General features: G+C 44.9%; 1 pseudogene across 1 annotated transcript in view; it reads left to right on the top strand.

Annotated features, from left to right (window-relative positions):
* Positions 1–733: 733 nt before the first annotated feature.
* LOC144770858 (epidermal differentiation-specific protein pseudogene) overlaps positions 734–10893 on the top strand; it is a 49640-nt pseudogene continuing 39480 nt past the window's right edge. Inside the window, exon 1 of the transcript XR_013599055.1 lies at positions 734–830. The product of XR_013599055.1 is annotated as an epidermal differentiation-specific protein pseudogene (transcript). The remainder of the gene's footprint in view (positions 831–10893) is intronic.

Genomic DNA, 10893 nt, shown 5'->3' with positions numbered 1-10893 from the left:
TCAAATTAGTTGAAAAGAAAGGTCTTAAGTTGTTTACTGCACAAACTGTTTCATATGTGACTTTCAGGTCATTATTCACACCTTCCTCCAGGAGGCAATAGGAGATGGTAAGGCTAGTTCACTGGGGTGTGAGGCATTAGGTGGCGTACAGCATTATTCTTATCATCTTGATGTCAATCATTGACTCTTCGTTACCCATTTGTGACAACTTCGGATGTTCTTCTGTTTACTTCTCTTGTTGCATTGGGATCTCATATCTTATCATCATGGTTTTTTTGAGTGACCGCACCCAGAGACATAGCATGCTGAGAGGTTGTCATCTGCTGATCACACACTGTCTAATATATATGACCAGTTCACTTGGTTACTGGCTCTGAACAAGCACTCAAGGGTTCCTTTATTGGCATATGCAAACCATGCCTGGACACAGGGAGTGTGTACATTACACAACCATGGGCTCTGACTTGGCATAAGACATTAGCACCCTCTGAGGGTAAAAACACATTCACAGTGTCTCACTTTTTGGGAATGTTGTGAAAAAGGAATGCTGCATAGTTAGTTCTGAAGCACTTATGGCCATTACACTTCTCTCAATGTAGTAGATATATTGTAATGGGTCCCTCATTCCGCAGCGGACAGCAAGACTTCTTCTGTGAGGCAGTTTATTTTGACAATTCAATAAAATCTATGTTAAATTGTATGTTGTCTTCATTGTTTCTCTTCTGTTTGTAGACCCATACATAATTGTCAGCTGCCTGATGTGAAAGTTCAGATCCTCCAGAAGTCCACCAGAAGCCACCTAAGTCTTTGTGAAAACAATTTGTGGAGAGGTAAGTGTGATAGCTTTAGGTCCTCTTGCGATAGGTTTCTTACCAGTAAACAAATGCTCAGGAAGGCGTGAGGCTGCAAGGGTCTGTGTGTCCATGTCAATTGCCAATGTTTCACAATTGGGCTACCTCTTGTGACACTGAGAGAAAGTGTTGTGGAATCTGCCAGTCTTCGACTGAGTAAATATCGATGTACCGCTTTGACGCCACTCTTTTTTTTAAATCATTACCACAGGATGGTTAATTTCTATGTCACAGGAACATGGTTCGCTGATTGCTGCTGCATGTGTGGCCAGCTTGTCAGGTGTATTGAATTTTTTCACAGTATTAACACCCTCACCAATTAGAAATAGATTTAGTGTGCAATGGGTATATGCTAGTCTGGATGCCTAGCAATAATGTACCTAGATAGCACTGGATTAGGTGTTACCTGCCTCTACCCCATTTTCTAGGCTCTGACTCTGGGAGCTGGTTGAAGAGCTCTGTTCAGCTGTGCCTCCAAGTCAACCATTGCAAAAAACAACAAGTGATGGACTGAATGTGGATCAATGTCACACACTCCCCCAGTCAAAAGATCTGGGCCCAAATCCATCGTTTTTTTGCACTCCACACCACCCTGGGTCAGATAATGGCTTTATGCAAATCAGCTCTGACCCTGTTGCCCCATGGGAACAGTCCAGTCCGAACTACAACAGCCATATCTTTCCCAGACCGGAATCAAGCATCCGAGGACCGGACCGGTTTCGAGGTAACACCTCTCTTCAGCCCGGCTAGCTTGACTCCAAGTGGTGTGGAGTGCCTGGGACCCACGTCTGGGCATCCCCAGCGCACTTAGGGTGGCAATTGCAAAAAACAACAAGTGATGGACTGAATGTGGATCAATGTCACACACGCCCCCAGTCAAAAGATCTGGGCCCAAATCCATCGTTTTTTTGCACTCCACACCACCCTGGGTCAGATAATGGCTTTATGCAAATCAGCTCTGACCCTGTTGCCCCATGGGAACAGTCCAGTCCGAACTACAACAGCCATATCTTTCCCAGACCGGAATCAAGCATCCGAGGACCGGACCGGTTTCGAGGTAACACCTCTCTTCAGCCCGGCTAGCTTGACTCTAAGTGGTGTGGAGTGCCTGGGACCCACGTCTGGGCATCCCCAGCGCACTTAGGGCGGCAATTGCAAAAAACAACAAGTGATGGACTGAATGTGGATCAATGTCACACACTCCCCCAGTCAAAAGATCTGGGCCCAAATCCATAGTTTTTTTGCACTCCACACCACCCTGGGTCAGATAATGGCTTTATGCAAATCAGCTCTGACCCTGTTGCCCCATGGGAACAGTCCAGTCCGAACTATAACAGCCATATCTTTCCCAGACCGGAATCAAGCATCCGAGGACCGGACCGGTTTCGAGGTAACACCTCTCTTCAGCCCGGCTAGCTTGACTCCAAGTGGTGTGGAGTGCCTGGGACCCACGTCTGGGCATCCCCAGCGCACTTAGGGCGGCAATTGCAAAAAACAACAAGTGATGGACTGAATGTGGATCAATGTCACACACTCCCCCAGTCAAAAGATCTGGGCCCAAATCCATCGTTTTTTTGCACTCCACACCACCCTGGGTCAGATAATGGCTTTATGCAAATCAGCTCTGACCCTGTTGCCCCATGGGAACAGTCCAGTCCGAACTACAACAGCCATATCTTTCCCAGACCGGAATCAAGCATCCGAGGACCGGACCGGTTTCGAGGTAACACCTCTCTTCAGCCCGGCTAGCTTGACTCCAAGTGGTGTGGAGTGCCTGGGACTCACTTGTTGTTTTTGCAGTTGCCGCCCTAAGTGCGCTGGGGATGCCCAGACGTGGGTCCCAGGCACTCCACACCACTTGGAGTCAAGCTAGCCGGGCTGAAGAGAGGTGTTACCTCGAAACCGGTCCGGTCCTCGGATGCTTGATTCCGTTCTGGGAAGGACATGGCTTTTGTAGTTCGGACTGGACTGTTCCCATGGGGCAACAGGGTCAGAGCTGATTTGCATATCGCCATTGTCTAACCCAGGGTGGTGTGGAGTGCAAAAAAACGATGGATTTGGGCCCAGATCTTTTGACTGGGGGAGTGTGTGACATTGATCCACATTCAGTCCATCACTTGTTGTTTTTGCAGTTGCCGCCCTAAGTGCGCTGGGGATGCCCAGACGTGGGTCCCAGGCACTCCACACCACTTGGAGTCAAGCTAGCCGGGCTGAAGAGAGGTGTTACCTCGAAACCGGTCCGGTCCTCGGATGCTTGATTCCGTTCTGGGAAGGACATGGCTTTTGTAGTTCGGACTGGACTGTTCCCATGGGGCAACAGGGTCAGAGCTGATTTGCATATCGCCATTGTCTAACCCAGGGTGGTGTGGAGTGCAAAAAAACGATGGATTTGGGCCCAGATATTTTGACTGGGGGAGTGTGTGACATTGATCCACATTCAGTCCATCACTTGTTGTTTTTGCAGTTGCCGCCCTAAGTGCGCTGGGGATGCCCAGACGTGGGTCCCAGGCACTCCACACCACTTGGAGTCAAGCTAGCCGGGCTGAAGAGAGGTGTTACCTCGAAACCGGTCCGGTCCTCGGATGCTTGATTCCGTTCTGGGAAGGACATGGCTTTTGTAGTTCGGACTGGACTGTTCCCATGGGGCAACAGGGTCAGAGCTGATTTGCATATCGCCATTGTCTAACCCAGGGTGGTGTGGAGTGCAAAAAAACGATGGATTTGGGCCCAGATCTTTTGACTGGGGGAGTGTGTGACATTGATCCACATTCAGTCCATCACTTGTTGTTTTTGCAGTTGCCGCCCTAAGTGCGCTGGGGATGCCCAGACGTGGGTCCCAGGCACTCCACACCACTTGGAGTCAAGCTAGCCGGGCTGAAGAGAGGTGTTACCTCGAAACCGGTCCGGTCCTCGGATGCTTGATTCCGTTCTGGGAAGGACATGGCTTTTGTAGTTCGGACTGGACTGTTCCCATGGGGCAACAGGGTCAGAGCTGATTTGCATATCGCCATTGTCTAACCCAGGGTGGTGTGGAGTGCAAAAAAACGATGGATTTGGGCCCAGATCTTTTGACTGGGGGAGTGTGTGACATTGATCCACATTCAGTCCATCACTTGTTGTTTTTGCAGTTGCCGCCCTAAGTGCGCTGGGGATGCCCAGACGTGGGTCCCAGGCACTCCACACCACTTGGAGTCAAGCTAGCCGGGCTGAAGAGAGGTGTTACCTCGAAACCGGTCCGGTCCTCGGATGCTTGATTCCGTTCTGGGAAGGACATGGCTTTTGTAGTTCGGACTGGACTGTTCCCATGGGGCAACAGGGTCAGAGCTGATTTGCATATCGCCATTGTCTAACCCAGGGTGGTGTGGAGTGCAAAAAAACGATGGATTTGGGCCCAGATCTTTTGACTGGGGGAGTGTGTGACATTGATCCACATTCAGTCCATCACTTGTTGTTTTTGCAGTTGCCGCCCTAAGTGCGCTGGGGATGCCCAGACGTGGGTCCCAGGCACTCCACACCACTTGGAGTCAAGCTAGCCGGGCTGAAGAGAGGTGTTACCTCAAAACCGGTCCGGTCCTCGGATGCTTGATTCCGTTCTGGGAAGGACATGGCTTTTGTAGTTCGGACTGGACTGTTCCCATGGGGCAACAGGGTCAGAGCTGATTTGCATATCGCCATTGTCTAACCCAGGGTGGTGTGGAGTGCAAAAAAACGATGGATTTGGGCCCAGATCTTTTGACTGGGGGAGTGTGTGACATTGATCCACATTCAGTCCATCACTTGTTGTTTTTGCAGTTGCCGCCCTAAGTGCGCTGGGGATGCCCAGACGTGGGTCCCAGGCACTCCACACCACTTGGAGTCAAGCTAGCCGGGCTGAAGAGAGGTGTTACCTCGAAACCGGTCCGGTCCTCGGATGCTTGATTCCGTTCTGGGAAGGACATGGCTTTTGTAGTTCGGACTGGACTGTTCCCATGGGGCAACAGGGTCAGAGCTGATTTGCATATCGCCATTGTCTAACCCAGGGTGGTGTGGAGTGCAAAAAAACGATGGATTTGGGCCCAGATCTTTTGACTGGGGGAGTGTGTGACATTGATCCACATTCAGTCCATCACTTGTTGTTTTTGCAGTTGCCGCCCTAAGTGCGCTGGGGATGCCCAGACGTGGGTCCCAGGCACTCCACACCACTTGGAGTCAAGCTAGCCGGGCTGAAGAGAGGTGTTACCTCGAAACCGGTCCGGTCCTCGGATGCTTGATTCCGTTCTGGGAAGGACATGGCTTTTGTAGTTCGGACTGGACTGTTCCCATGGGGCAACAGGGTCAGAGCTGATTTGCATATCGCCATTGTCTAACCCAGGGTGGTGTGGAGTGCAAAAAAACGATGGATTTGGGCCCAGATCTTTTGACTGGGGGAGTGTGTGACATTGATCCACATTCAGTCCATCACTTGTTGTTTTTGCAGTTGCCGCCCTAAGTGCGCTGGGGATGCCCAGACGTGGGTCCCAGGCACTCCACACCACTTGGAGTCAAGCTAGCCGGGCTGAAGAGAGGTGTTACCTCGAAACCGGTCCGGTCCTCGGATGCTTGATTCCGTTCTGGGAAGGACATGGCTTTTGTAGTTCGGACTGGACTGTTCCCATGGGGCAACAGGGTCAGAGCTGATTTGCATATCGCCATTGTCTAACCCAGGGTGGTGTGGAGTGCAAAAAAACGATGGATTTGGGCCCAGATCTTTTGACTGGGGGAGTGTGTGACATTGATCCACATTCAGTCCATCACTTGTTGTTTTTGCAGTTGCCGCCCTAAGTGCGCTGGGGATGCCCAGACGTGGGTCCCAGGCACTCCACACCACTTGGAGTCAAGCTAGCCGGGCTGAAGAGAGGTGTTACCTCGAAACCGGTCCGGTCCTCGGATGCTTGATTCCGTTCTGGGAAGGACATGGCTTTTGTAGTTCGGACTGGACTGTTCCCATGGGGCAACAGGGTCAGAGCTGATTTGCATATCGCCATTGTCTAACCCAGGGTGGTGTGGAGTGCAAAAAAACGATGGATTTGGGCCCAGATCTTTTGACTGGGGGAGTGTGTGACATTGATCCACATTCAGTCCATCACTTGTTGTTTTTCCAAGTCAACCATAGCATCTAACATGGAATGGACATCAAAGTGCAGGTCAGACACCATAGATCAGACACCATGCAAACAGGCTTGGATGGGAATGCTAACCGTGTCGCTGATTTCAAAGGTTTTACCAAAGAAGTTTGGAAAACGTGATGGACGAGAATCATGGTGACAAGGCATTACAAACAGGCCAATGGAAGGAAGTTGGAATTTTCTTTTCCTGTGAAACTACAGATGGGAACTACAATAAATGAATAAATAATATATAACATATCCAATGAATTACTCAAATTTAGGAAGATATGGAAAAGGGATGGGAGATAAACAACACTCTGCCGGTGGATTTAGCAGTTTCAAAACTCCGCCTGGAGTGAGGAATTTGGCAAAAACTCCACCAACCACTCTGTGGTTCCACAGTCAAACCTGCACAAGGTCCAAGGGTGAGGTCACTCTAGTCCATATGTCTCTCTATCACCTGTGACCTGAGCAAGGGGTGGAGCGGAGGGTGGAGGAGAGTCGTCAAACAGGTAGGATGGTGGAGGTGGTGGGCATCTCTGTCTCCAACTTCGTAGACCGTATCATTGACAAAGACTGACCGATAAAGTCTGTACAGGCAGACTGTGGCAAAGCTGTAATTTTTGCACAGGTAAGGGATTGCATGTGCTATTTTCCATGTCATCGCGGTCATGATGGCGGCTTCAAACAGAAGGTCATGATGAGCGTTCATTGTGGGCCAGAATTCCTCTGCATGCGGAACTCCTCAGAAACTCGCTGAGTTTTTAGATTACTCCGCGGAATTCCATTGAGTAAAACTCTCTGCCTACCCCAAATATGGATCAGTTCATTGTGGTATTGTTAGCTTCCAAAATCTCACTTTAGTTAACTCTCTAGACCAAAAGTATGTAAATACTGCTTTGACCAGCACCTGTTTAGGGATCATATAATAGTTTATGCAGGTGTATAGATAAATAGTTTTATCAAAATATACTTAAACCCGAAAACACGTTGATCACATATTATCCTTTAAGCATAATGCTTAGATCTCTTGAGTGTCTAGGATATGTTTATTCGACATACATCCATGATCTTCAAAAGCCTAAAAGTTCTACTTTGTTGCAGAGTTGCTCAGCGAATCAGCTTACAAAATTGGTAGGAATCTATTATGGTTTTGTAGTTATGTAGGAATTTTGGTAGCCATAAGTTCCTACATAAGTGGGCAGCCTATCCTGTCTGAAGACCCTTGTTATGCTCATTTTGAATTGTGGCTGGCAGACAATTATAATATACATTATATTATAATATACATTGGATAAACTTCCTCTAAAGTCAGCTGTGGGCCATACATTGCTGTACAATATGTCCTGCTGTTTGTATTTTTTCCTGTCTCTTTTAAATATAACTACTAATGCAGACTAATATAAATAATTGGCTATCCATAATTGAGGCTATCTTTAAAAAGTAACACAACAATTCAATGTGATAAGTCTAGCAACCTTTGTACTTTTTGGACGAGGCATACGAAAGTCTTCTACTGTCTATAACATTGTTGAATCCATGCTGAGTCCCTGTTGTGAAAAGGGAGTCCAGAAATGTTACTGGTCAGTAATATAGAAATGGCATTACAGCTTGTATGCACATTATTCTAATGCTAGGTGAGCATGGTGGACAAGCTCTGGTTCAGTACCTGAAAAGATCAGGAAGTTGTAAATGTAGACCACTCTTGTATTATATTTTTCACAAAAAACTGGAAGTTAGTTAGTGTATTATGAAGAGGAATTTTTGTTTAGGACATTTTACCAAAATGAGATTGGTCATTGGATTTTTAATGGGTACAATAAAACTTAATAGGAATCAAAATACACCTTAGTTTAGATGTTAGGAGAATAATAAACTACAATGACAAGTAGTCTCTTCTTTTTTCCAATCCATACTAGTCATTATCATTGCTCATTATCACAGGAATTTGTCCCAGGGCTCCCCTAAGAACTCTAGGTAGCTGATTTTATGCAACCCCTTTCACCCACATTTAATGATCTATGGTGTGCACTGGGGCCTTACCCTATTTGGAATCCCACATAAACTTGTCCCAACCGCACATTTCTTTTAACATTCCCTCAAACAACACATCTCTTGCCATCTACCCATCTCCTAACAGCCCAAAATGTAATGGTCTCATCAAACTGCAAAATAATTAGATGCAAAACGAGCGATCCGGAAAAACTTTTGGTGTCGGCTAAAACATGCTGGGAAGAAATCAAACTACAGAAGGACAATAGCATAAATGCCTGGGAGGATTTCTTGAAAAAACTTTGGACCAGCTAATTCCAAACTAAAACCATGAAAAGCAATAAATGGAACCCATAACCAAAAGGAATTATCCATTAGGCCCACAAATAATCGAAAAATCGATCCCTTAACAACCCAAACCGGTAAATTAAGGCAGCTAAAAAGCAATATCAACAAAATACTCCGTAGACTCCATCAAAAGGGCCTCAACACCAGCACACAGATGGAGCTGAGGAAGTTAAAATACAGTAAGAACAAAATTATTTGGCAAATAAAACAGGAAAACACAGAAAAAATATGGGCTAAATTATTACATGATGCAAAAGTCAATAACAGTGCCAGATTCTGGCACACTGTAAACAACATAGAGAACCCGAGGGCTCCTGACCTCTGGGAAGCGAATGGGACCCACAAATGTTTCAAGCAGCTCGTAAATAAAACAGTGAAGATATTATCTTTGGAAGAAGAAAAAGCCAAACTTACCAGGAGGGCCCATGGGTGGTTTGTCATCCAGGGTTATACCAGGTCCCTACCACAAGCTTATTTGGGAATAGGGTTTTTAAGGACCGTGAAGGAATATTACCTGAAATTGAGGATGGGAGTCTTACCAGCAAAACAACACCTCCCACCAGGGAAATGCTTGGAAATAACAACGAACTGTAGACTAGGCAGTGATCCAAAAGGGTACATTTTGCATTTACGGTGCAGCTGTAAAGGTCTAGAGAAAGAGCGAGGACTATTACTAAATCAACTCTGGAACCAAAGATGGATTCGAACACGCAGGCAAAAATTAAACGCCTGCTTTGCAGGAGGAGAAATTCAATTAGCTTGTAAACTGATATCCTTTATAAATATAGCTATAACTATGTTAAATCCACCTGCTAGCACATGACTGTCTACAAATGCCCACATTTAAAACCTTAGAACCAGTTGCACATTCTTTATCTGTTAAGCAGTCTTCATTGTTAGATTTGGTATGAATTGTTAGGGTACAGCAAGTAGAAAAAAGCATAAGTCAAACATTTGTCAACAGAAAATCATAGACCTTTTAGTTTTTATTCTAGGCACAGTTGAAGACATTTTATATTTTTTATTTTAAACAAATAGTATGAAGACAATAATATAAACACATTGTTAATTTTTAATGGTCTTAAATTAACCTCATTGCAATGAAATGAGTTGATGTATGCATTTTTGTACAGGTGCTTTTTGAATGTATTTCTTGTTTCATTGCATTGATTTTTATTAATCACCAATAAATATACATGTCAAATCTCATAACAGTCACCTGCACTGGTGATTTCATGATTGAACATTGGCAATGCTATACAAGCTGGGTCCACGCAAACCACACTCCCTCAACAGAGGTCCATATTGCATTCAGCTGCTGGACTCTTATCTTTCACCAAAGTGTTTTACTGCATCACTCATGTCCTCTCCAGTGTTCACGGTTTGTCATTTGAGGAACGGATAACATTTACAATGGGTCACTTAACCTACACTGCTCTTCACATGAACAAACCGCAATACTTTTCCTTTTTTTAAATATTTTTTTTATTTGTCAACAAGACGGCATAAACAACTAACCGGAGAAGACAAAAAAATAAAGTTTTCCCATTGATCATTCAAAAAAATAAGATGCAAATATATACAAATTTATAAGTAAAACTTAAGTCAGCTTCAAGTTTTACCTCTATTACCATTCCTAATTCATATATAAGTATAAATTAGAATATAAGCCCCCATATAGCAACTAGTTTAGTCATAGATTGGATACCCCTAAGATTTGCCAATTTATATTCCATCTCATATGTTTCCCTAACCAGCCTCCACTAATCACTTATGAGTGGCGGGTTTGGGCTAATCCAGACCCTAGCGATCACCAACCCAGCAACAAGTAGTATCAAAAGTAAACAAGCCTGTCTATGATTCGTATTTTCAGGACCAATCATTATTTCCCTAATCATAAAGGAAGAATCTGTCCTCAGCTTCTGAGAAAATATTTGACCCAACTGCTGCCAGAATCTATCTAGTTTTCGATATGTTACAAACATGTGTGTGATATGAGCTGCGTAGAGATCACATCTAGGGCACTTTGTTCTATTACCTGCAGAACCCGGAAGAGCCCACTTAGCAATTCTATCTGGTGTATAATAGAGAAGGCAAATGGTACGTAATTGTTGTAGTCGTAAATTAGTAGAGTGGACAGAGTTACTGATTACACTTACTCCACAGTTCTGCTAGTTTATTACCATCCACTTTTTCTATAGTTAGTAAAACATTTATACATATGACTAATCGGAGATTTTGCATTTTCCTGGTATACATTATCCCAAATCTCTGCTTTGGATATTTTAGTCAGATTTAAATGTTTCAGCAAGTAATCCATGATTTGGAGATATTTAAAAAACATATAACCTGGAAGTTTAACAATAGCTGTAAATTTTCAAAAGATGCAAACCTTTATAGTCATACAAATCACAGAGAGGTGTAATGCCATAACTAGCCCAATGCTTGATGGTATTATGCTGAAATATTTCCGGGAACATTGGATTGCCCCATAAGGGGAGTCAGTCAAGATAACATGGTAAGTCACATCTAGATCGAATAGCCCTCCATAAAAAAGTAATATCTCGCAGGGTCTT

This window comes from Lissotriton helveticus, chromosome 7 (assembly GCF_964261635.1).
Source record: "Lissotriton helveticus chromosome 7, aLisHel1.1, whole genome shotgun sequence".
In the NCBI taxonomy this organism is placed as follows: domain Eukaryota; kingdom Metazoa; phylum Chordata; class Amphibia; order Caudata; family Salamandridae; genus Lissotriton; species Lissotriton helveticus.
This window is presented reverse-complemented; position numbering and strand designations above follow the sequence as displayed.